Source organism: Danio rerio, chromosome 4 (assembly GCF_052040795.2).
Source record: "Danio rerio strain M-AB ecotype USA chromosome 4, GRCz13ab, whole genome shotgun sequence".
In the NCBI taxonomy this organism is placed as follows: Eukaryota; Metazoa; Chordata; class Actinopteri; order Cypriniformes; family Danionidae; genus Danio; species Danio rerio.
This window is the reverse complement of record NC_141024.2, coordinates 37,777,250-37,800,952: the sequence shown is the minus strand read 5'-3', so window position 1 is coordinate 37,800,952 and position 23,703 is coordinate 37,777,250. Positions and strand designations below refer to the sequence as shown.

General features: G+C 39.1%; 1 protein-coding gene and 7 non-coding genes across 9 annotated transcripts in view; 4 read left to right on the top strand and 4 right to left on the bottom strand.

The window, feature by feature from the left end:
- LOC137491105 (uncharacterized) overlaps positions 1-23,703 on the top strand; it is a 698,540-nt gene that overhangs the window by 606,285 nt on the left and 68,552 nt on the right. The gene's annotated exons all lie outside the window — the stretch shown is intronic.
- On the top strand, positions 1,256-1,329 carry trnat-cgu (transfer RNA threonine (anticodon CGU)). Its single transcript has one exon. It is a non-coding gene; the product is annotated as a tRNA-Thr (tRNA).
- trnar-ccg (transfer RNA arginine (anticodon CCG)) lies at positions 10,911-10,983 on the bottom strand. Its single transcript has one exon. It is a non-coding gene; the product is annotated as a tRNA-Arg (tRNA).
- On the bottom strand, positions 11,720-11,792 carry trnar-ucg (transfer RNA arginine (anticodon UCG)). Its single transcript has one exon. It is a non-coding gene; the product is annotated as a tRNA-Arg (tRNA).
- trnar-ccg (transfer RNA arginine (anticodon CCG)) lies at positions 12,412-12,484 on the bottom strand. The gene has a single exon. It is a non-coding gene; the product is annotated as a tRNA-Arg (tRNA).
- On the bottom strand, positions 14,931-15,003 carry trnar-ucg (transfer RNA arginine (anticodon UCG)). Its single transcript has one exon. It is a non-coding gene; the product is annotated as a tRNA-Arg (tRNA).
- Positions 19,004-19,075, top strand: trnae-uuc (transfer RNA glutamic acid (anticodon UUC)). Its single transcript has one exon. It is a non-coding gene; the product is annotated as a tRNA-Glu (tRNA).
- Positions 19,416-19,488, top strand: trnar-acg (transfer RNA arginine (anticodon ACG)). Its single transcript has one exon. It is a non-coding gene; the product is annotated as a tRNA-Arg (tRNA).

The window sequence follows — 23,703 nt, the reverse complement described above, 5'->3', positions numbered from 1 at the left end:
TCTGTTCAAGATCAAAGCAAAAAATGCATTATTTAATTTTATTTAATCTACCCTTAATCATGTGTTAAGTGTTTTTTGGAATATCCAGTTTCATTACATCCAAACCCTCTGTCAGCTCGGAAAATGGAAATCATTTAATCTAAGATAATGGATAGCGCATTGGACTTCTTGGCTGTGAACTGAGTCATTTAAAGGTTTTGAGTTCAAGTCCCACCAGCGTTGCAAGCTTTGCCCTTTTTCTTCACTGACTTAGGAGTGGTGCGTTTCCAACATTTTTGGCATCTGTCCATCCTGTTCTGCTTTTTAATTTCATTGCGCAGTGCAGGCTCAGATACTAGGGGTACTCTACAATGAAGCCGATGACTTAATTGAGCTGTTTTAAATAAGGGAGATTAGAAAACGGTGTAGGGCCAAGTAAGCTTAAGGAATGACTCAAAGGCAACCTGTGGTTTTGGGCAAAAGTGTCTACCACCTATTGTTGAGATCACGCCTTTTGGAATCGTCGTACAAGAGCCTCTTTATGCATGTGCAAAGTAACTAAGTAGAAAGCATAGTAAATTTTGCTTTTCCCTCACTGTCTTAGATGAAACTGCGTTTGGAAGTATCGTATCCAGAGGTTTTCTTCTTTTAGTGTTAAGACTAAGTTGGCCAGAGCACCTGTCTTGGGAACAGCAGGTGCTAGATTCAAATCCAAATTGCACCTTTCCCTCAGATTTCCATTTTCCAAGCTGAATCTGGGTTTGGATGTAATGAAACTGGAGATTCCAAAAAACACTTGACACATGATTAAGGGTAGATTAAATAAAAATAAATCAATGCATTTTTTGCTTTGATCTTGAACAGAGGCCAGGTTACTGGTCAGGTTTGAGACATAATCATCCGGACTCTAAAAGACCACGTCCATCTTGTCGGCATTTTCTGCATCCTGACATGCTGGTTTTTGTTGTGTATTGGTTTGTTCTTCTTCGTTTTTTGTTATCGGGCAAATGTCTCTTACGGTCATTCATTGTGGTGCTGTGGCTTAGCTGGTCGAAGCGCCTCTCTTGTAAACAGGAGATCCTGGGCTAAATTGATCCAGGTGGTGAATGCGCTAGTTTTATAGAGCTTACCGGAATGCATAATAAAATTGTATAGCTTTGAGGCCTAATGAATAGTGCGACAAATAGACTTAAACAACCTCTTTGATTGCCATTTTAGACTTGCTGTCTTTTTTTAGTCTCTGTGTGCAAAACCGTCTTGCCTTCATTTCAGCTTTAGTGCTGTGGCTTAGTTGGTCAAAGCGCCTGTCTCGTAAACAGGAGTTCCTGGGTTCAAGTCCCAGCAGTGCCTATTGTACATGTGCCAGCGTTGCTTTTTCTTAAGAGTTACGAGTGTTTACGCAGCGGGATGTTTAGCAGTCGGTTTCTAAACAAAACTCAAATCCTTAAGAACGCTACACGTTTAAGAGGACTTTGGACGATGGCTTTATATAGCATAATGTGGTAATGCCTAACCAATTGGACTTTAATATTTCAAGTCCAGACATTCACACATGCAGCGCTGCCATTGTTAGTTTTTCTTTTTCTTTTTTCGATTAAACAATTAGCCCTTGTCAACATCGTTTGACCCTGTGGCTTAGTTGGTCAAAGCGCCTGTCTAGTAAACAGCAGATCCTGAGTTCAACTCCCAGCAGTACTTTGTCTGCAGTTGGCTGTTCTTTCATGGGCCAGAGAGTCCCAAAAAGTGCTTTTTGGTGCAGTTTCTGTGGTGCAATGGATAGCTCATTGGACCTCTAGGCTGTGAGCTGAGCCATTCAAAGGTTGTAGGTTCGAGTCCCACAAGAGTGTCAAGCTTTGCCCCTTTTCTTCACTGACTTAAGGTGTGGTGCGTTTCTAACATTTCAGGCATCTGTCCATCCCATTTTGCTTCTTTCTTTCATTGCGCAGTGCAGGCTCAGATACTAGGGGTACACTACAATGAAGCCGATGACTTAATTGAGCTGTTTTAAATAAGGAAGATTATAAAACGGTGCAAGGCCGAGTGGACTTAAGGAATGACTCGAAGGCAACCTGTGGTTTAGGGCAAAAGTGACCGCCACCTATTGTTAAGATCACACCTTTTGGATTTGTCATACAAGAGCCTCTTTATGCATGTGTAAAGTAACTGAGTTGAAAGCATATTAAATTTTGCTTCCCCCCACTGTCTTAGATGAAACTGCGTTTGGAAGTATCGTATCCACAGTTTTTTTCTTTTAGTGTTAAGACTAACGGCTGTTTCAAACCGCAAGCGCCAGCAGCGCGTGTTTTTTCGGCGTCCATGTTAACAGATTAGAGCTTTCATACTGCACGCAACAGCAGCGCGTCAGAGCGAGGCGTGAGCGTCGCTGAAGCAGCAGTGCAGCGATAGTTTTGGCGCCGGGTCTATTTTTGACGCGCTGCTCACGCTCAATTAAAGTGACAGTGCATTGATAATGACCAAAACACAATGAATGACAGTAAAAAAGTAGCAATTGTACCCAATAAATGCCTTAATAATGTCAACTGATTTATATATAGTCAGTTGTAACCCAGGTTACTAGTGGGTAGTACACAGCAATAGAGCAAATAGAAACACCCTTATAAATATGAAAAAAAAAACATTGGCAGAATACTCGATTAAATAATATATATTAAAATTATTTATTTATTTAAATAATTCATAATCGAGTATTAAACAGCATTCAAGGGAATAGTGCTTTAGAATAACATCATCGTGCCTTACACTATAGCAGATCAGATTTACAAACAATAACAAATCTCTCTCTCGTCTGTTAGCTTGTGTTTACCATTGCTATGGTGATTCAGTGTTCGCAAGGGAATGCAGAGATGTAAGTTTTTAAATTAATAACAGTAGAAAACTATTAGATATATATCAAGGCCTCAAGGCTCTGTTCTTGGGCCACTTCTCTTCTCCATCTACACATCATCTCTAGGACCAGTCATCCAGAGACATGGATTCTCCTACCACTGCTATGCTGATGATACCCAGCTATACCTCTCTTTTCATCCTGATGATCCCTCGGTTCCAGCTCGCATCTCAGCCTGCCTGTTGGATATTTCACACTGGATGAAAGATCATCATCTTCAGCTGAACCTCGCAAAAACGGAAATTCTTGTAGTTTCTGCTAACCCGACTCTACACCATAATTTTTCAATCCAGATGGATGGGGCAACCATTACTGCATCCAAAATGGTGAAAAGCCTTGGAGTAACGATTGATGACCAACTAAACTTCTCTGAACACATTTCTAGAACTGCTCGATCGTGCAGATTCGCACTCTATAACATCAGAAAGATCCGACCCTTCTTTTCTGAACATGCAGCTCAACTCCTTGTTCAAGCTCTTGTTCTCTCCAAACTGGATTACTGCAACTCTCTACTAGCTGGGCTTCCAGCTAACTCTATCAAGCCTCTTCAACTGCTCCAGAATGCAGCAGACGAGTGGTCTTCAATGAACCGAAATGAGCACATGTCACTCCGCTGCTAGTCCGTTTGCACTGGCTGCCAGTTGCTGCTCGCATCAAATTCAAAGCTCTGATGTTTGCCTACAAAGTGACTTCTGGCCTTGCTCCTTCTTATCTGCTCTCACTTCTGCAGATCTATGTGCCCTCCAGAAACTTGCGTTCTGTGAACGAACGCCGCCTCGTGGTTCCATCCCAAAGAGGGAAGAAATCACTTTCGCGAATGCTCACGTTCAATCTGCCCAGTTGGTGGAATGAACTCCCTAACTGCATAAGAACAGCAGAGTCACTCGCTACTTTCAGGAAACGACTAAAAACTCAACTATTTAGTCTCCACTTCACTTCCTAATCTGCAATTGCCTCTCTGAATATCACACTAACTGTACCCACAAAAAAAAAAAATACTAATACTAATACTACTAATACTTCCCTTCTTAGACTTTACAGACCTGAAACTTGCCTACAGCACTTATTCATTGTTGCTCTTAGTTGTGTAAGTTGCTTCCTTGTCCTCATTTGTAAGTCGCTTTGGATAAAAGCGTCTGCCAAATGACTAAATGTAAATGTAAATATATATTTTAATGTTTTAAATGTGTATTAACTGTGAAAACTGACCATTAATAAGATGCTGAAATGATTTCTATCATATATCTTTAATGAAGGATTGAGAGAAAAAAACAAGATTTGTATCTGTGAGTGAAATCTGCACACGAGTGCCACCTGGAGTTTTCCTGGCTTTTCGCTTTGATTTTGAATGATTTCCTTGGTGAGTTCATGTTTTTTTTTTATTGTTTTCATTATAACATGATTAAAACTAGTGTCAAAAATGTGTTTCATTAATTAACCATTTGTTTGGTCTAGTAAAAACACAGTATTATACACAGTATTATACAAGTGATTGTGTAAAGTTTAAGTGAGAGAGTTTAAGTAAAATGCTGTCATTTGTAAAAAGAAAATGCCAAATAGGAGAAAGAAATAGGAAAAACACAGAAATTCAGCAGAGAGAAGCATATACATGGTCATTTATTGTTGCTGTTTATTTACAAATGTGTTAAGCTGAGATAATGCATACACTGTAAAATGCTAATGGTTTTTTTCTCCCCTTTGTTTGTTTGCTTGTGCATCTTCTTCTGGTTTTTCATTGGTGAGATGTTCTATTAAAGTCAGTTGCTGAATGTGATCTGCTCTGCATTCAAATTAATTGAAGTGTGAACTCTTTTCTGGATTTGGATTGTCTCAACTTCCATCGGTGCGTGTCTAATTGTGGAGTTGGACTGGCGAGCCTCCCATTAAGTGGATTTTTTGGATACACCTGTTGGAAAGATACAAAGTGAAACCTATTCAGCGTCATGGTAAGAGTGTAAATTTACAACAAACTCACAAGTGCAACATCCTGGATCTCTGGAACTAAATTTGCAACCTAGTTGTTTTGCAAAAGAATCTTTTTGAGTGTTCATCACCTGTACTGGACTTTTGGGAAAATTTGAAATGTTTTAAGTAAATGTTTTATTTTCATTTTTATTTTATTTGTACATTGTTTCATTGGAGTGTTCATTTGTTGCAATATTTGAAGCTATATAGAGAGAAGTTAATTGGTTTAAGAAGGGAAACCTTGATTATATATTAAATAATAAAACAATTTTAATATTGTACTATTAAGAGGGTTTTGGACGATGGCATTATATAGCATGGTATGGTGATGCGTAACCAATTGGACTTTAAAATTTTTAAGTCTAGACATTCAAACATGCAGTGCTATCGTTTTTACCGTTTCTTTTTTCGATTAAACAATTACCCCCTGTCTGGTTTTGTGGCTTAGTTGGTCAAAACACCTGTCTAGTAAACAGAATATCCTATGTATGAATCCCAGCAGTACTTTATCTGCAGTGAGCTGTGCTTTTATGGGCCAGAGAGTACCAAAAATTGCTTTCTGTGCAACAGTGCTAGAGGCAGGAGCTCTGTGGTGCAATGGATAGTGCATTGGATTTCTAGGCTGTGAGCTGAGGCCAGTGCGAGCCAGGACGAGCCGGGGCAATTGCCCAGGAGGTTAAGCAGTGAGGCCGAAATCATGTTGCGTTTCCACTGTCGGGCTAGTAGCTCGCAGCACGTCACGCAAACCCCGCCCCATAACATCCCCCGAATCAAACGTCACACAACCCGCCCACTTCAGCAGGAATCAGCCAGATAAAGCACACCATCACATCCTCACGAAACCATTCAAATAAAGACAACTGAAACAAACAATTGACACGTTACTGTACAACATTACATTTTATGTCTATACGCACATGCCTGTGTGTTCTCATTCATCATATTCATTTACTCACCGACCTACTGAATTTGAAACTAATTTTCATGTGAAGCAACACGCCCCTTCAGCTACTCCAGAACGCAGCAGCATGAGTGGTCTTTAATGAATTGAAAAGAGCACATGTCACTCCGCTACTCACCCGTTTGCACTGGCTGCCAGTTGCTGCTCGCATCAAATTCAAAGCTCTGATGTTTGCCTACAAAGCAACCTCTGGCTTTGCTCCCTCTTATCTGCTCTCACTTGTGCAGATTTATATGCCCTCAAGAAACTTGCGTTCTGTGAATAAACGTCGCCTCGTGGTTCCATCCCAAAGAGGGAAGTAATCACTTTCCCGAACTCTCACATTCAATCTGCCCAGTTGGTGGAATGAACTCCCTAACTGCAACAGAACGGCAGAGTCACTTGCTGTCTTCAAGAAACGACTAAAAACTCAACTATTTAGTCTCCACTTCACTTCCTAATCTGCAATTGCCTCTAGCTATACCACTAACTGTACTCAAAAAAAAACATTACTACATTACTAATGCTTTCCTTTTTAGACTTTACAGCCCTGAAACTTGCCTACAGCACTTATTTATTGTTGCTCTTATAGTTGTGAAAATTTCTTCCTTGTCCTCATTTGTAAGTTGCTTTGGATAAAAGCGTCTGCTAAATGACTAAATGTAAATGTAAAACAGCGAGCTGTGTACACGCCCCCAAAATGACACATTATAACACATCATAATAAAAAATCTGAATTGTTTTTTGAACTGAACCTAAACTGGCACACTCAGAAGAACCATAATAATAATGTTAAATCATAAAAAAGGGGTAAACTATGTTACCTTTAAGCAATGTGTTAACTTTACTATTTATTCTATAATCATCAAGATTGATAAAAAAGTTCAACACATTCACACAGCAGTGAACGTGTGCACACACACACACACACACACACACACAGTTGGTACAGTAGGCCTACATACTGCATCTACCTTGGAAGAAGCGATGTGGTTCTTTAAAGTGTTGTTTTACATATGGAACCTGATTAAATTTTACTATAGTGTCTTTGTAAAAACAGCTGTCCAATCCCTGAAAATAGAAAAAAAAAGTTGTAAATAAAGAAACTGCAAAGAAACGATTCAATCATATTGAAGAAATTTGAACTAATTTTCTAACACAGCTAGCGGTCCAGGTCCCTGATGGAATATGGCTCCCCAGACATGAATTTTTCTGGATGCTTTGCTTTCGGTTTTACAACATGGCGGTTTATTAATAGGGTCGTATAAAGCAAATAGCCTAAATAAAGAGATGCATGAATGAATGTTAATTGAATCTTTTCATTATGGCATTGATCAAAATGGCTTACCTGGCTTTTCCATAGGTCCACCTGAGTTGTTTTAATGGTTTTCTAATAGTGCAGACTGATGCTTTTAACTGTATTCTTAACAGAAGCTCGCTCTGAATCTTTTTAGCAGATCGCTCATTGTCCTTGTTAAGTTTTTCGTCAATCGTTTTAAGTGCAGCACTATACAACAAACACATACAAAAATTTTATTAATAACTTTTTGACATCAGTGTTGCTGAAATACTTGATTTGACAAGATGACAATACACAATACCTGTTCATTTTCCTTGCAGTTGTTTTTCTAGGAAGGCCTACAGGTCTTTGACGTCTATAGTGTCGTCTTATAGTGGTGTTGGAGACGTGCACACCCGACTGCAACAGGAAAGCCCTGATGTCAGCAAGAGAGTGCTTTGATGTGTTGATGCATCATTTTTTTTTCACTGCAATAATTGGTTGAAATGATCTGAAATTAAATCTATAAATGAAACACAAAACGGTTATGATAGCTAAGTGATTCTGAGTCTATTTGTTAATGTGCTGCAATATGCAGAAAGGTTGTTAACTGTGCCCGATGAACTGTGAAGTTTGCGGCCATCCATTAACATGATCATCAACGTAAATGGATGAATAAAACTAGCGCACGCATTGCACTGGCAAAAATAATCATCATGATTATGAATGTGTTGCTTAAATGTTTGTATAAACGCATATTATGCAAAAAGCTTAGTTTGGTATTGTGAGAATGAAGATATCTGCACATTTGTAGTCAGTTTTTTGTAGTTAAAGTTTGCTTAACCAAAGATTGATCTTATCCACCTGTGACCCACCCATAAGTAAATATGCAGACAAGTTTTTGATTAGCTGACCGGAGCATTAACAGCACCCAGTGATATAACTGAGGAATCAAGTGGGATAAACATGATAGAGGGATTAAATGGTAAAGTACGGGGGAATCTCGACAAAAACGCAGGGTTAAGTTGCCTAAAGAAACTTTCCGGTAATAGGTCAGTAAAAAATATATATTTTATAACGTCCTCTTTTTGATAGACGTCGTCAAACATTCTGCCCAAATGCTCAGGAGAAACCTAATCATATTAACATTTCCCTAGACTATATGACACTTGATAGGTAATTTCCCTTTATTTATGAGAATAATTTAAGGATGTTGCATATTATTCGGTTATCAAGGAAATTGTTAAGTGTTGCAGGACATAAGTGCAAGTAATAAAATATAGACTAGGCTATAGCCTATATTTTATTCATTCATTCATTTTCTTATCAGCTTAGTCCCTTTATTAATCCGGGGTCACCACAGCGGAGTGAACCACCAACTTATCCAGCAAGTTTTTACACAGCGGATGCCCTTCCAACCGCAACCCATCTTTGGGAAATAGCCTTGCGCTCAACAGCTATAATAAAGCTTTACATTTATTATTATTTTTTTTTTTTTAATTTAACCATGTCAGACAAACACATAAACACTTGTTTGCGCAGGACTGGATGACAGAAAAGAAGGTAGGTTTCTGATGGTTTTACTCTCTGTTTGCGTAATTTCTAAATGCTCTGTTTGCGTGATTTGATTAATGTAATCTAACCAAAATGCTTCATATTTAATATTTCAAAACTCTTTTGTTGTGTATTGTTTTTTGTACATATAATTTAGCTATGCCCCATATGGTCCAAAACCTGACAGGTAGACAAATCTAAGCTTGTTTTTAATAACACAAATATAAATATGCATATAATAAACAATACTGCTGCTAATAATAACATTATAAGAAAGCAAGTTGTCATGAATGAACTAAAAACAAGCCACCCAAGATAAAGAAGGCATGGAGGCAGCAGTTTTTATATTTATGTAGAAAATAATAACTTTTGTAATATTTTAATCCTTTGAAACATATTTGTGTGTTGCTGTAACAACTTGTCTATTGCTACTTTGCAACAATTTTATTGTAAAAAAAAAAAATTAAGTAAATGAAAGCTAAAGGATTAGGGTAAGTTGATAAATTTAGGCTACTTTATACAGTACAGGCTATTGTCATATCCAAAAGATTCACAGCTTTGCATTCCCACCCACATTTCACAACCTGTATGAACCCATAAGGCCGCAAGTGCCACAGACCCTGTAGAACTTTTCTTAGCTGATCTTCTGCGTGACCTATTTAGTCATTAATAACAGCTCATTTTTTTTACAGAAAGAGGACCGGGAACTCACAAAGGGTAATTATTATACCATTCTGTCTTTCCGTTATCTCCTTTATGATTATTTGTACTGTTTTCCTACATTTCATGTTTTAAAATCATTTTAACTAACTTAAGAAAACAGTGGAGAAGAGGGTGAAGAAGCGCATGGTCTCCAAAATAGTGGTAATTTAATAATATAATAATATATATGTATAATAAAAAAAATATTTTCTGAAAGCAACTCGGCTGGCCCGATTCCAAATTCAAGTTGTTAAACCAATTTACTGTTCCACCAAACATTATTATACACCATAGTAGCATGTAGGCTATAAAAAGGCAACATATCGACTCATGAGCACAATGATTGATATATAATATTTGTAAATAAGTGGTTGGTAAAACCTCTTCTTGGTTCACCGCTAATCTTGCCTTAAAAGGAAAGTGCATAATTTAGCCTTACCCTGAGTTTGTTTACACTCTGCCTGTATTAACATACATGCTGTATTTTAATATGGCTAATTTGGATGAATTGGCTCTAACTTTTGACAGCTTTTTCTTCTTTTTACGCGGTTATGCGCAAATTATATTTCACACGCAAGGTGACTAAAAATTTAAATTAAAATACCAAAGATACTGAGCCATTACTACAAGTAAAAAACCAAACAAAAAACAAAACAACAATTATACTTTAAAGGAGAACATTGACGTTTCGAAAAAATGAACTGAACTACAACTAAATTATTAAAAATAAACTTGCGGGACTTCATTTATGTCCTGCGGCAAAATGATTTTTTTTTAAATACTTTTAATGATCTGCTTGAGGTAGGTCAATTTATTTTTATGCTTAATCAACAACAAAATCATAAGTAAAAATGTAAATAAAGATATAAATGAAAAAGTTTAATAAATGACTGTCCTAGTCCTATCAAAATAGCAAACAACATCTTTTTATATTTAGGCTAAAAGACTGCTTTATTTATTTATTTAGTCCTACTTATTTGTTCTGAATGTTTGTGCTTATATTTTAGTTGTCTTTTATTTCTTCAATTCTACTTTCCAAAATGAATCCTCATTGCACTTAACAAGTTTACAATGATAATAAAGCATGTTATCAAATGTTTAATGATTAATGAAGGAATTATAATGCTTTGTTTTATCGTTTCATCTTTATTTATAAGAACAGTAGCATATTTACAGCTGCTGTATAGGCTATTTCTGTCTGTTAGCATACCTTTGTGCCCCCTGGCGGCATATTCACAGACTGCGGTCATACATTAAAAACTCGTGCTTGTCCATTTAAAGCGGCGGCGGTATATGCCACGGCGGTAATAGCCACATTGAACTCTCACCTACTGTAAATCATTCTAACATGTACAATACAGACTAAAAAAGCAGTGGCAATGGTTCGGTTATTAGATTTGTTTATGGATCTTGAAAAACCCACCAGCTGTATATGTAAGCACAGAGTACCCTTTTAGTCATAACAGGAAATATGGATGACAATGAAGGAAGATAATGACACACAAACACATCTCAAGAAGGTTTTCACAGCTACTGTGTTTTATCCAACAACCATTGCTCCCAAGTTGAAGTGAGACCTTCAAAAACGACCCAGGTGGGACTTGAACCCACAATCCCCAGCTCCGGAGGCTGATGCCTTATCCATTAGGCCACTGAGCCACGTCACTAATAGTACAAACATTTTATTTCTGCTATCATTCACATTCTCGTCTCATCGGTCCTGGGGTATGGTTCTAGCGTATAGTGCGACTGGTCTTGAGAGTTTCAAATTCCAGTCAAGGCCACTCTCATTAACTTGAAATCACAACCTTTCTGCAGCTATTTTCTTGTTTGCATTTCATCATCATCCACCTAACATGAGACCGTTAGTTAAGAGCCATGGGGTACTTGAAGTCAAGATCTCCATTACTAGAGCTTAGCGGAACCTTTTAGGTTTGTAACGTGTCAGTGAGATTCAAGCAAGAATGGATGAATCTTAATTGAAGTGTGCAGCAAGTCTGAGAATTCGAAGCTATTGTCCTCAGATCATCACACCTAAGCTTTGAGTAGACAAGCCAGGATTTTTTCACACAACTTAAATGTAACCCAACAAACAACCCAAACAGGACTTGATTCCACAATCCCCTGCTTCGAAGGGTGATGCCTTATCCATTAGGCCACTACTAGCATTTGCTATAATTGTTACATGACTCAGGAAGTTCTTGTAACTCAGAAAACAGCACTTTAGGATTCCTATTGCTTCCAGATGATCTGGTGTGTACACCCAATGACAAAACAGCTTCTCTGAAGAGTTTTCCATTGTAATGTCTTTTTGACCTAAAGGTATGAACCTAGCTTTTTGAAGGTCACACTGGATTGTGCTGCACAGTCAACTTAAAAGCAACTGAATCGAAGACAACCCAGGTGGGGCTTGAACCCACAATCCCCAGCTTCGAAGGCTGGTGCCTTATCCATTAGGCCACTGGGCCGTTTTTTACTGGCTGTGAACAGTAATATGCATCCAGGGAGTTACTGACGCACGTAACAAAAACAACATGAACAAAAATAGATTGGACCGGTTTCACAGAATTTATTTTTTGGCACTGCAAGGCATTTCCTCAGGGCTCGTTGGTCTAGGGTTTTGATTCTCGCTTACGATGTGAGAGGTCTGGGGTTCAAATTCTGGAAGAGCCCTACATCTGTCACAAAAAAACAGTGGTGCTTTGGTGTTTCTATGTTACTTGTAGCACATTTTGCTGTGACTTTAGTTAATGAACATTTAGTGGATTTCTGATCTGAATTAGTCTAACCTGTACAATTATACAGACAAAAAGCAGTGGCAATGATTCGGTTGTTAGATTTGTTTATGTATCTTGAACAACGCACCAGCTTAAACGTAAGCACCATTTTTGTGTTTGTCTCTACTCTGTAGGCACCATGCAGGATTCAAAAAGGCCATTCGCGTTAGGTATTTCGTTACCCTTTTAGTCATAACAGGTAATACGGATGACAATGAAGGGAGTTAATGACATGCAAACACATCTCAAGAAGGTTACTGTGTTTCATCCACCAATCACTGATCCCAAGTTGAAGAGAGATTTTCAAGAACAACCCAGGTGGGACTTGAACCCACAATCCCCAGTTCCGGAGGCTGATGCCTTATCCATTAGGCCACTGGGCCACATCACTAATCTACTATCAAGGATCTCTTGTATGCCTTCAACAAGATGCCACCGCATGGAAAACTGCACTTTAGGATCTCGATGCCAGTTTGCATCCCGTCAAATAAGAACTAATGGACAAACATTTTCTTTCTGCAATCATTCATATTCCTGTCTCATTGGTCCTGGGGTATGGTTCTAGCGTATAGTGTGACTGGTCTTGAGAGTTTCAAATTCCAGTCAAGGCCACTCTCATTAACTTGAAATCACAACCTTTCTGCAGCTATTTTCTTGTTTGCATTTCATCATCATCCACCTAACATGAGTTTGTTAGTTGAGAGCCACGGGGTACTTGAAGTCAAGATCTCCATGACTAGAGCTTAGCAGAACCTTTGAGGTTTGTAACGTTACAGTGAGACTCAAGCAAGATTGGATGAATCTTAATTGAAGTGTGCAGCGAGTCTGAGAATTCGAAGCTAACCATTGTCCTCAGATCATCACGTCTAAGATTTGAGTACACAAGCCAGGATTTTTTTGCACAACTTAAATGTAACCCATAAAAACACAACCCGAACAGGACTTGAATCCACAATCCCCAGCTTCGAAGGGTGGTGTCTTATCCATTAGGCCACTGGGCCAATACTAGCATTTGTTATATCTGTTGTATGACTCATGAAGTTCTTGTAACTCAGAAAGCAGCACGTTAGGATCCCTATTGCTTTCAGACGATCTGGTGTGTACACCTAATGACAAAACAGCTTCTCTGAAGAGTTTTCCATTGTCATGTTTTTTTGACCTAAGGGTATGAACCTAGCTTTTTGAAGGTCACACTGGATTGCGCTGCACAGATACCTAAAAGGAACCGCATCAAAGACAACCCAGGTGGGACTTGAACCCACAATCTACTTCTAATCTAAATTAGTCGAACATGTACAATTATACCGACAAAATAGTTTGCTACCCTCAGGCAGATGGTTCTGCCGCATCCGGTCACGTACCAGCTGGCTGAAGGAAAGTTTCTTCCCTCAGACTATCAGGCTGATGAACACTTAACACACCACACACCGATTCTACCATACCCTCACTGCACACCATCAATATGTAGCATGCACTGCACTTTAAAAAATCCATACTTGAAACAATACTGTCTACAACTATGTGGACATCTATTCATTGTACACATCGCTGTCAATTTCACATTGTCGTTGTATTTGCACTGTCTGTATTTTGCACTGTCATTTCATTTGCACTGTCTGTATTTTGTACTGTCGTTGTATTTGCACTGTATTACTCTGTATTTTGTGCTGTCTGGAGCCAGCACCTAAGCTTTTCACTCATCATAGCACACATGTTGCTGATGATGTGACAATAAAAGTTAGTTGATTTGAAAAAAGGAGCAGCAATGATTCAGTTGTTAGATTTGTTTATGGATCATTGTAATACGGATGACAACAAAGGAAGTTAATGACACGCAAACACATCTCTAGAAGGTTTTCACAGCTACTGTGTTTCATTCAACAAACATTGCTCCCAACTTGAAGTGAGACCTTTAAAGACAACCCAGATGAGACTTGAACCCACAACGCCCAACTCCAGAGGCTGATGCCCTATCCTTTAGGCCACTGGGCCATGTTCCCAAGTTTTTGTCATGGAGCTCTTGTATGCCCTCAACAAGATGCCAACGCATGGAAAACTGCACTTTGGGATCTTAATGCCAGATTGTATTCCATCAAATAAGATGGTTTGCAACTAATGGACAAACATTTTCTTTGTGTAATCGTCCACATTCGTGTCTCATTGGTCCTGGGGTATAGTGTGAGACTGGTCTTGAGTTTCAAATTCCAGACATAGCCACTCTCGTTAACATGAAATCACAACCTGTCTGCAGCTATTTTCTTGTTTGCATTTCATCATCATCCATCTAACATGAGACCATTATTTGAAAGCCACAGGGTACTTGAAGTCAAGATCTCCATTACCAGAGCGTAACGTGATTGTATAATTCAAGCAAGATTGGATGAATCTTAATTGAAGTGTACAGCAAGTCTGAGAATTGGAAGCGAACTATTGACCTCAGATCATCACGCCTAAGCTTTGAGGAGACATGTCAGCATTTTTTCCATACAATTTATATGTAACCCAACAAACACAACCCAAATGGGACTTAAACCCACAATCCCCAGCTTTGAAGGCTGATTCCTTATCCATTAGGCCACTGGGCCAATACTAGCATTTGTCATATCTGTTGTATGGCTCAGGAAGTTCTTATAACTCAGAAAACAGCACTTTAGGATCCCTATACCATATTGCATTCAGACGATCTGGTGTGTACACCTAATGACAAAGCAGATTCTCTAAAGAGTTTTCCATTGTCATGTCTTTTTGACCTAAGGGTATGAACCTAGCTTTTTGAAGGTCACACTGGATTGTGCTGCATAGCCAACTTAATAAGAACTGCATCAAAGACAACCCAGGTGGGACTTAAACCCACAATCCCCAGCTTCGAAGGCTGGTGCCTTATCCATTAGGCCACTGGGCCGTTTTTTACTGCCTGTGAACTGTAATACGCATCCAGGGAGTTGCTGACGCACATAACAAAAAACAACATGAACAAAAAGTAGATTGGACCGGTTTCACTGAATTTTTTTGTGGCACCGCCAAACAGACAAAAAAGTAGCATCTTATAGGATTTCTTTGAAGGAATTCAATTTTGATCATATTTTGGAACCATTCCTATAGGACTGTTTTATAGTACAATACATAAAAATCCTTTTGGATAATTTCTACAGTATTTCAATGAGATCCAATTTATATCTTAATTAAGATATGCTTTTTTTATAAGATATGCTATTTTTATACAATAGTTTTGAATGTATTATGCTGTTTGCTAAAGCTCACCTTCATGTACTTGAGTGTACAGTATTAGTGCACAAATTTCCAAAGAAACATGTCTATAGCAAAAACATATACAATGTCGCTAGACCAAACTGTGGGGTGGCCCACTCGAAACAGAAGTTCACTTTGGGCCCATAGCAAGTCCACACAAAGTGGAGTGTATATAGCCACAATGGGCGAAGTATAGGTATACTATCTGAGTCAGAAGTATGTCCTGTGAGCATGCTCTGTGGGCATTTAGTAATTAACAAAATAGTTAGGTCCCACTAATACAAAGTTGAGTCCAGGCACAAAATGTGCCTATAAGGTCCCAGTAAAGCACTTTTATGCAGGGCCATTGTGGCTTTAACACAAAACAAAACTAGTTCACTTCTACTATGTAGCAAAATAGCACAATATCACTTCAACTGCATAATTACATATTTTGAAAGAATAAACTAAAATCAGTAATAAATGAAACATCTAAAAATATAAAGACAACATGGACTATTTTCCAAAGGTTTGGGACAAAACTGCTTTAGTTTATAAAAATGCAGATATTAAAGTAACCTTGTAAATAATTATTCCTTTTTAATATGTTAACTTTTCCATTTGAATATGTTAAAATATAATTTATTCCAATGATGTTAAAGCTGCATTTGAGGCATTTGTGTCCTACATAAAATAATTTGAGACAAAACAACAAAACATATAAAAATATACTTAGTTAAAAGAAAAACAAAGTAAGATTTTCATGTGTGTATTTTTTCTACCATTTGTACCTTAAAGGGTCACGAAACACCAAAACACATTTTTGAGCTGTTGACAGTCATATATGTGTCCCACACTGCTAAAAACACTATTAGGACACAAATATTTCACTAAAAAGTGTAAATTGGTTGTTTTTGCGTTATTTCAAGCAAATTTGTACTTCCGGTTTGAAACTAATTTTTGAAGCTGCGTCTTAACCATGAGATAATAGTGTGTATTCCAGCGTGCAGACTGGATGTCTGTGCCAGAGTGTGTCTTATTACGTCTTACAGTAGTAATGGTGAAATGAAGCTTTCTGAACCAGTGAAGCGCTCGACTCAATTGTATCGGAAAAAGGTTCGTTACTCGAAGCTTTCTAAATCAGAGCTCGATGAGGACCTCTTCTGGTGAAAGTGTGGGAAAGCACTGTGTTGCCATAATGTCAAATGTTCACAACTGAACAACTCATTCATGTAGTAATACAACAGCAATATAAACAAATTACTCACTTACTGTAGTTTTTACACAAGATATATTACATTACACAACTAATGATTGTAGTAAAATCCAAGATATTCACAAAGTTTATCACAACACAATTAGTCCCACTCCAAGCGGGGATCGAACCAGCGAATCCTGGTTGAAAGGCGAGTGCTCTAGGAGGACGCTATGTGAACGATGCTTTAGGGTTGCTTTCACCAGATTGTCTCTGTTAAACACAATACTATGATATGCGGTGGTTTTCTTTAAAGATAGTCATAAAAACAATACGCTAATACACTTTAGTATTGTTCAAAACCTTTTTACTAAAAAATACTATTGTAGTTTAGTTTAATTACTGGTGTGTGGGACTGGTGCAGTGCTTTGAAACAAATGTATGTAATAGACGCCAATTCTCTCGCTATACACTTTACTATGAGGGTGTTTAAACCTTTGAATCAAAATTTGAAGCAGTCACGTGGGTAAAGGCGAAAATGAAGCTTCGGACGTCACTGATCACGTGATGATGGCAAAACGAATCAAGCTCCAGTACACTGCTTCACTGCGAGATGTATCGTTTTTTTGATACATGCTCCGAAGCCTCGGCGCACAACGTCACATCACTATCTTACAGTGCGGCTCTAAGGACATCTTTTGCATTCAGAGCTGCTTTCGTGAAGAGATCATCGGCAACACTGCTCAAAGTTTACCATAGAGGTGAAAAGGAAGCTCCCTGACCAGGAATTGAACCCGGGCCACAGCAGTAAGAGCACTAAGTCCTAACCACAAGACCACCAGGGAAGGCCTGGCTAAAGGTTGCCCTCTAGCCTAGCTGTGGGCCTCCACCCAGGTGTGCTGCAGCTGCTCTGACAAAAATAACTCTAATGTTTGCAACCTCCTCCTAGAGAAGAGAAAGTCTCAGAGCCTGGTTCAAAGTTCTTCTACGGAGGGACTGTCACATGCTCTGTGTAAAAGCATCCTATCGACACCACAACTTGCCATGACAACAAAGCACAGCATGCGTTGAATGAACTCCATGTTTACCGGGCCATGTGCTCTTTCCAATCAGCATGCTAATGAGCACTCCTTGCACAGTATGTGCCAGTGGCACAATGGATAACATGTCTGACAACGGATCAGAAGATTCTAGATTCGACTTTTGGCTGGCTCGTTCAGGATTTATTGCATTGCTCTCAGTCAGTGCACTGCAGTTGCAGTTTGCCCCTGCCAGAGTTGTTTGGTTCTACTTTGGAGTGGATCAAGTTTCTGGGGCTGCCAGCACAGAGCCTGTGGGGTGCTTCCCTGGGTTCAAAGTCTGCCCCAACTGCTCTCATGTCTTGGTCCCGTACATCTCTCAGGACTTCCAGAAGAAACCAGTACAGCCACTCTCCTGGGAAGACGGCAGTGACAGCTTGTAGACCAAAATGTTTGCTGTGAGGCTAAGGCGTTCTACTGCAGCACAGATACGCATTCGAAAAGCAGACAATATTCAAAAACAAAGTGCCAGCCTAAAACAAGATTGCAGTCAAAATGACCACCTCAGACAAGTGTGAGCAATGTTTCAGTCTCTGTTATATGTCGGCAAATATGCCACACAGTGCAGACGCTCATACTACTGAAAAGGAAGTTACCTGACTGAGAAAGGTATAAATAGAAATCGGAGCCTGCTCCAAATGGCCTGGTCAGCTCCAAGCGGGTGAGACTTGAGCTCGTACATGGCACAGAATACAACCTATCGCAGTTTATTAAAATCACACCTACCCCAGCCCTAGGCCCAACCTCACGGTAACCTGCTGTGTTTTATTCAATTTTACTTCTACCCCAACCCTAAACACAACCTCAGAGTAAGCAGTTTATATATTTTTTTATTTTTATGAATGTCTACTACAACTACATCAATCGCAAACCCAGCCTACGTGCGGCATAAGTGCCTACCACTTAGAGGTCATCCAGGCAACTTGCAGTGTAATCTCCTCCACTTGTAGGTCTCTGAGCTGCAGCAACACATAAGCGCTCTGACACACAGACACAAAAGAAACCATTGCTTTTAACCTCCTCTTGGAGAGGAGTGAGTCTCCGACCCTGGATCTCAGGTCTTCTATGGAGGGACTGTCAGGAATCCTGTAAGAGCATCCCATCCACACAACCTCTTGCCATAAAAACAAAGCAGAATGTGTGGTGAAGGAACTCCGGGTTGACAGAGCCTTGTCCTTGCTCCAGGCAATGTGCTAACAAGGTGCTGAACAGAGTGACGGTGGCACAAAGGTTAGCGCTTATGACTACGGATCAGAAGGTTCTCGGTTACGGAAACCAAGAAACTGTGTATGAGAGAGTGCGTAAGTGTATGAGTGGCACTTGTGCAAGCGGAGCAGGGACGTGCCAGCGATCAGAATGAACTGGAGTTTGTGCCAAGACTGGCTTCCCAAAGTGGCAGTTCCCTTATAGTCTAGCGGTTAGGATTCCTGGTTTTCACCCAGGCGGCCCGGGTTCGACTCCCGGTATGAGAAGGCTTGAGTGCTTTTGCTTCTGTCCTTTTTGGCCAGCAGTAAGAGTGCCGAATCCTAACCACTAGACCACCAGGGAAGGTCTGGCTGAAGGTTGCCCTCAAGTCTAGCTGTGGGCCTCCACCCAGGTGTGCTGCAGCTGCTCTGACAAAAATAACTCTAACCTTTGCCTGGATCACAGTTCTTCTTGGGAGGGACTGTCACATGCTCGGTGTAAGAGCATCCTATCGACACCACAACTTGCCATGACAACAAAGCACAGCATGCGTTGAAGGAACTCCATGTTCACCGAGCCGTGTCCTCTTTCCAATCAGCACGCTACTGAGCACTGCTGCCGCGGACTGGGCCAGTGGCGCAATGGATAACGCGTCTGACTACGGATCAGAAGATTCTAGGTTCGACTCCTGGCTGGCTCGTTCAAGTTTTTTTTGCGTTGCTCTCAGTGCAGTGCGATCGCGGTTTGCCCCTGCCGGAGTTGTTCGGTTCTACTCTGGAGTGAATCGAGTTTCTGGGGCCGCTAGCACAGAGCCTGTGGGGTGCTCTCCTGGGTTCAAAGGCTGCCCCAACTGCTCTCATGTCTTGGTCCCATACATCCCTCAGGACTTCCAGAAGAAACCAGTACAGCCACATTCCTGGGAAGACGGCAGTGACAGCTTGTAGACCAAAATGTTTGCAGTGAGGCTAAGGCGTTCTACTGCAGCACAGATACGCATTTGAAAAGCAGACAATATTCAAAAACAAAGTGCCAACCTAAAACAAGATTGCAGTCAAAATGACCACCTCAGACAAGTGTGGGCAATGTTTCAGTCTCTGTTATATGTCGGCAAATATGCCACACAGTGCAGACTGGGCCAGTGGCGCATACTGGCACCTGTAATTCGTGGTTATTCTTGGTTACACCGGCCAATCACGTTCCGAGTTGGAACCAAGATTTTTTTTTAATTCATGGTTACGCTGGCCAATCACGTCCTGAGCTGGAACCAAGATTCACCCTATTCTTGGTTACGGCAGCCAATCATGTTCTGAGTTACAATGAACGCTATGGCCAATCAGAGCCCTTATACCATTCAAGATTTGTACTGTAATAACAGATTTCGTTGCAGATTAATTCGGACAACAATTGCAAACTAAGTATTTTTATAACAAGTTGGTTTAAATGAATAACCATTACAGTAACATTAATTACTACAACACGATTATTATATGATTGCTATAGATGTTGTATAACGTTATTTGGTAAGATTAACTTAGCCGACCAAGCACTCTTTAAAGTTTTACTACAAACATTTTAATGCAGTTATTATACATTACAACACTTTATATTATTATTTACTACCATAGTTACAATAATGCCCGTGCATTATTCTAACACATCAATGAATCACTCACTTATAATAAATATAAGGCTCATTTCAACAGTCACTGATTATAAACAAATATTATAATAACGCTCACATATGACTACATCACTAATCATAAACTAATCTAATAAATCCATCACAAAACAAAAAAACAATATGGATCACGCATGAATGCATCACTAATAATAAACCAATAATAGAATAATGCTCACACATTAATTCATCACTAATAATAAAGCGATAATATAAGGGTCACACATTAATGCATCTTCAATAATAAACCAATAATATAATAATGCACACGCATTAATTCATCCCTAATTATAATCCAGTAACAAAGTTAACATTAATAATCTTCTTTAATTTTCTATTTCACAGACATAGATTAAATTTAGTAACAGACTAAAATATAAGTAACTTCAATTTAAAGTAATAGTTTGATATATTGAATATGTTTGAATACAGTTGTGCCTTGTCTACTAAAGAAAGAAAATTGATTGATTTATGTTTAATACAAGCAAGGCGTTGTATTGCTTTCTGCTGGAAAAATGTTAATCGCCCCTCCATTGGATTTTGGTTGAGAAACCTTATAACATGCTTGGCTCTTGAAAAGCTCACATATATACACTCTTAAAAGAAACGGTTCTATATAGAACCAAAAATGGTTCTATCAAGCGCTTCATATATGGAACCCCAAAAAGGTTCTAAATAGAACCTCAAGGAACCTTTTTTTTTAAAGAGTGTAATAAGGAAAAAATCCTCTGAATTTTGTGACATCTGGGAGGTGTTTTTTAACACCTCCACTTGGTGTTTTATTGGTGTTTTATTTTTATTTATTCATTTATAATATTTTTATGTGTATATGTATATGTGTAATTTATTATTTTATTTACTAGCATTTTTTTAGGGTAGGGTCTAGGGTAACTTGTCTAGGGTAAGTTTTGGGTAATGTAAAATCTTGAAAAAACTCAATAAAGACATGTTATACAAAAGTAATAGTTTGAATGCACTGCTTTTACATGTAATAAAACAGTAGTTTTCAAAATGTAGAAAATATTTTCTTTCTGGAAATGAAAATGTTGTCTTCAAAAAAAAATATGTTACATGTACATTATTAAATTACAAAAGAGATAAAATAAAATTCCACTTATTCACTGTCTCAACTGGGACAAACATTGTTATTAATGATGTAATTATTTTATTGATGGCAGCCTGAATCTGACCGATAGAGGCAACAAAAGTAAAGGAAGCTAACAAAGGAAAGTCATACAGAAAACTGTCCCCAGAGGCAGTACTGGACAAGACCTAAAAAACTTAAATGAGCACCATGGAGATGTGATTAACAGAAAACATCTGCTGGGTTTCTTTGAAATCCAGTTTGGTGTATTTTGTGGCCAAACATTCAAGTGGGTGGCTGAAAATGCGAGCTGGAACCGAGGAATCATCAGGGTGAAAAGAAAGGTATAGCTGGGTATCATCAGCATAGCAGTGGTAGGAAAATCCATGTTTCTGGATGACTGGTCCTAAAGATGTTGTGTAGATGGAGAAGAGAAGTGGCCCAAGAACAGAGCCTTGAGATACCCCACTGTTTAGATGCTGTAGGTTGGACACCTCTCCCCTCCAAGACACCCTGAATGACCTGTCAGAGAGGTAAGATCTGAACCATTGTATAACAGTGCCCGCAATGCCCAGTGACTCAAGCGTAGATACCAGGATCTGGTGGTTTACAGTGTCAAAAGCAGCTGACAAATCCAGCAAGATGAGGACTGATGATTTAGAGTCTGCTTTAGCCAGTCTGAGATCCTCCACGACCGAGAGCAGGGCAGTCTCAGTTGAATGGCCTTTCTTAAAGCCAGATTGCCAGCTTAACTAGACTAAAAGCTTACCTCTTGGAAATGTAGCAAGCTAAGCTAAAAACTCCTTGGCAAAAGTAGTGTAGCTACACCCAAGCTAATTTTACAATATTCATATTTAAATCGAAGCAACTTAAATCCAAGTCAATCATATCTTAGTGATCAATAAAACTGTCAATGAAAAATGATTCAGTTCAGTTATTTACTGTAAATATTATGTTGTACCAAACAGAAACAAATTATGTTATATAACAAAAAAAAACAAAAAAAATCCAATAAAACCAGGTGTTACACAAATAAAATACCATAGTTATTTATAGTAAAGGGAAATACTTTGCAATAAACATTATATTGTATATATTTTTACAACTTTTCATTAATAAATTACACCCTAATCTAATCTCTCAGCCATCTTTTAATCAAGCAAGTTTCTCGTGTCAGCCCAATGATTGTTTGGCTACATCACCAACCAGAGCAAGAGGTGGCAGTAACGCATCAAAAACTTTGTTTTCGACCACCGTAAACAGGAAGAAGAAGAAAATGTCATTCTTCTAATGTAGAAACTTCTTTGTTATTGATCGGTAAAGCTGTTTCAGTAACCGAAAAGGCCTCCGGTGCACAGAACTGCACAATAGGTGGTTGGCGCTGACAAGCAGTAATACACATGGTGTGTTTGGCAACCCCCCATATGGGAGTCCAGGGCCGTAACATCCATTGTCTCTAACGTTAGCTTAAAAGATTTCCGGCATCAACAGCAATAGGCGTCGCGGTCATTTCCTGGCACAGGCTTAACCCAAACTCAATTCGGATTCCTTGGCCACAGCGACACTTTCCCATTTTAGCCGACAAACTGGGCTAGTGACTATCTTGTTCTGTACCTCACCTCAAGTAACCATATGATGGGTGCGCACACTTTCGCGATTTCTGCTATGACGTGGAGCTAGAGGTGCACTCAACGTTACGCTGCATTAATTTTTAAGTAGCCTACATTAGTAGCAGTTCATTTTGTTACGGTCCGAACTTAATCCTAGGAAAGGCAAAAATAAATGCATAAAATTAAGACCTTTGTAACAAAATTCAAGACGTTATATACCAAATTGAAGGCTTTAAGGCCTTAATTTGAGATTATCAAATTTAAGACTTTTCTTAATGCTTTTAAGACCCCGCAGGTACTTTGGACATGGACCTTCAGCATGCAGTGGGACAGTTTGCTGCTTAGTGTGACATGGCAGGGAAAGTCAGAAACCATAATGCTTGAATGGAAAACAGTGGCCACCTCCAGTTTGGCAGAGAGTCCTTACCCCAAATGGAGTATCTGATTTTTTTTGCCATGAGGAATGTAATATGAGATTAAAAGATGGATCAGTGCAGCAGCAGCAGTAATAATTCCTTACATTTATATAGCGCTTTTCTGGGC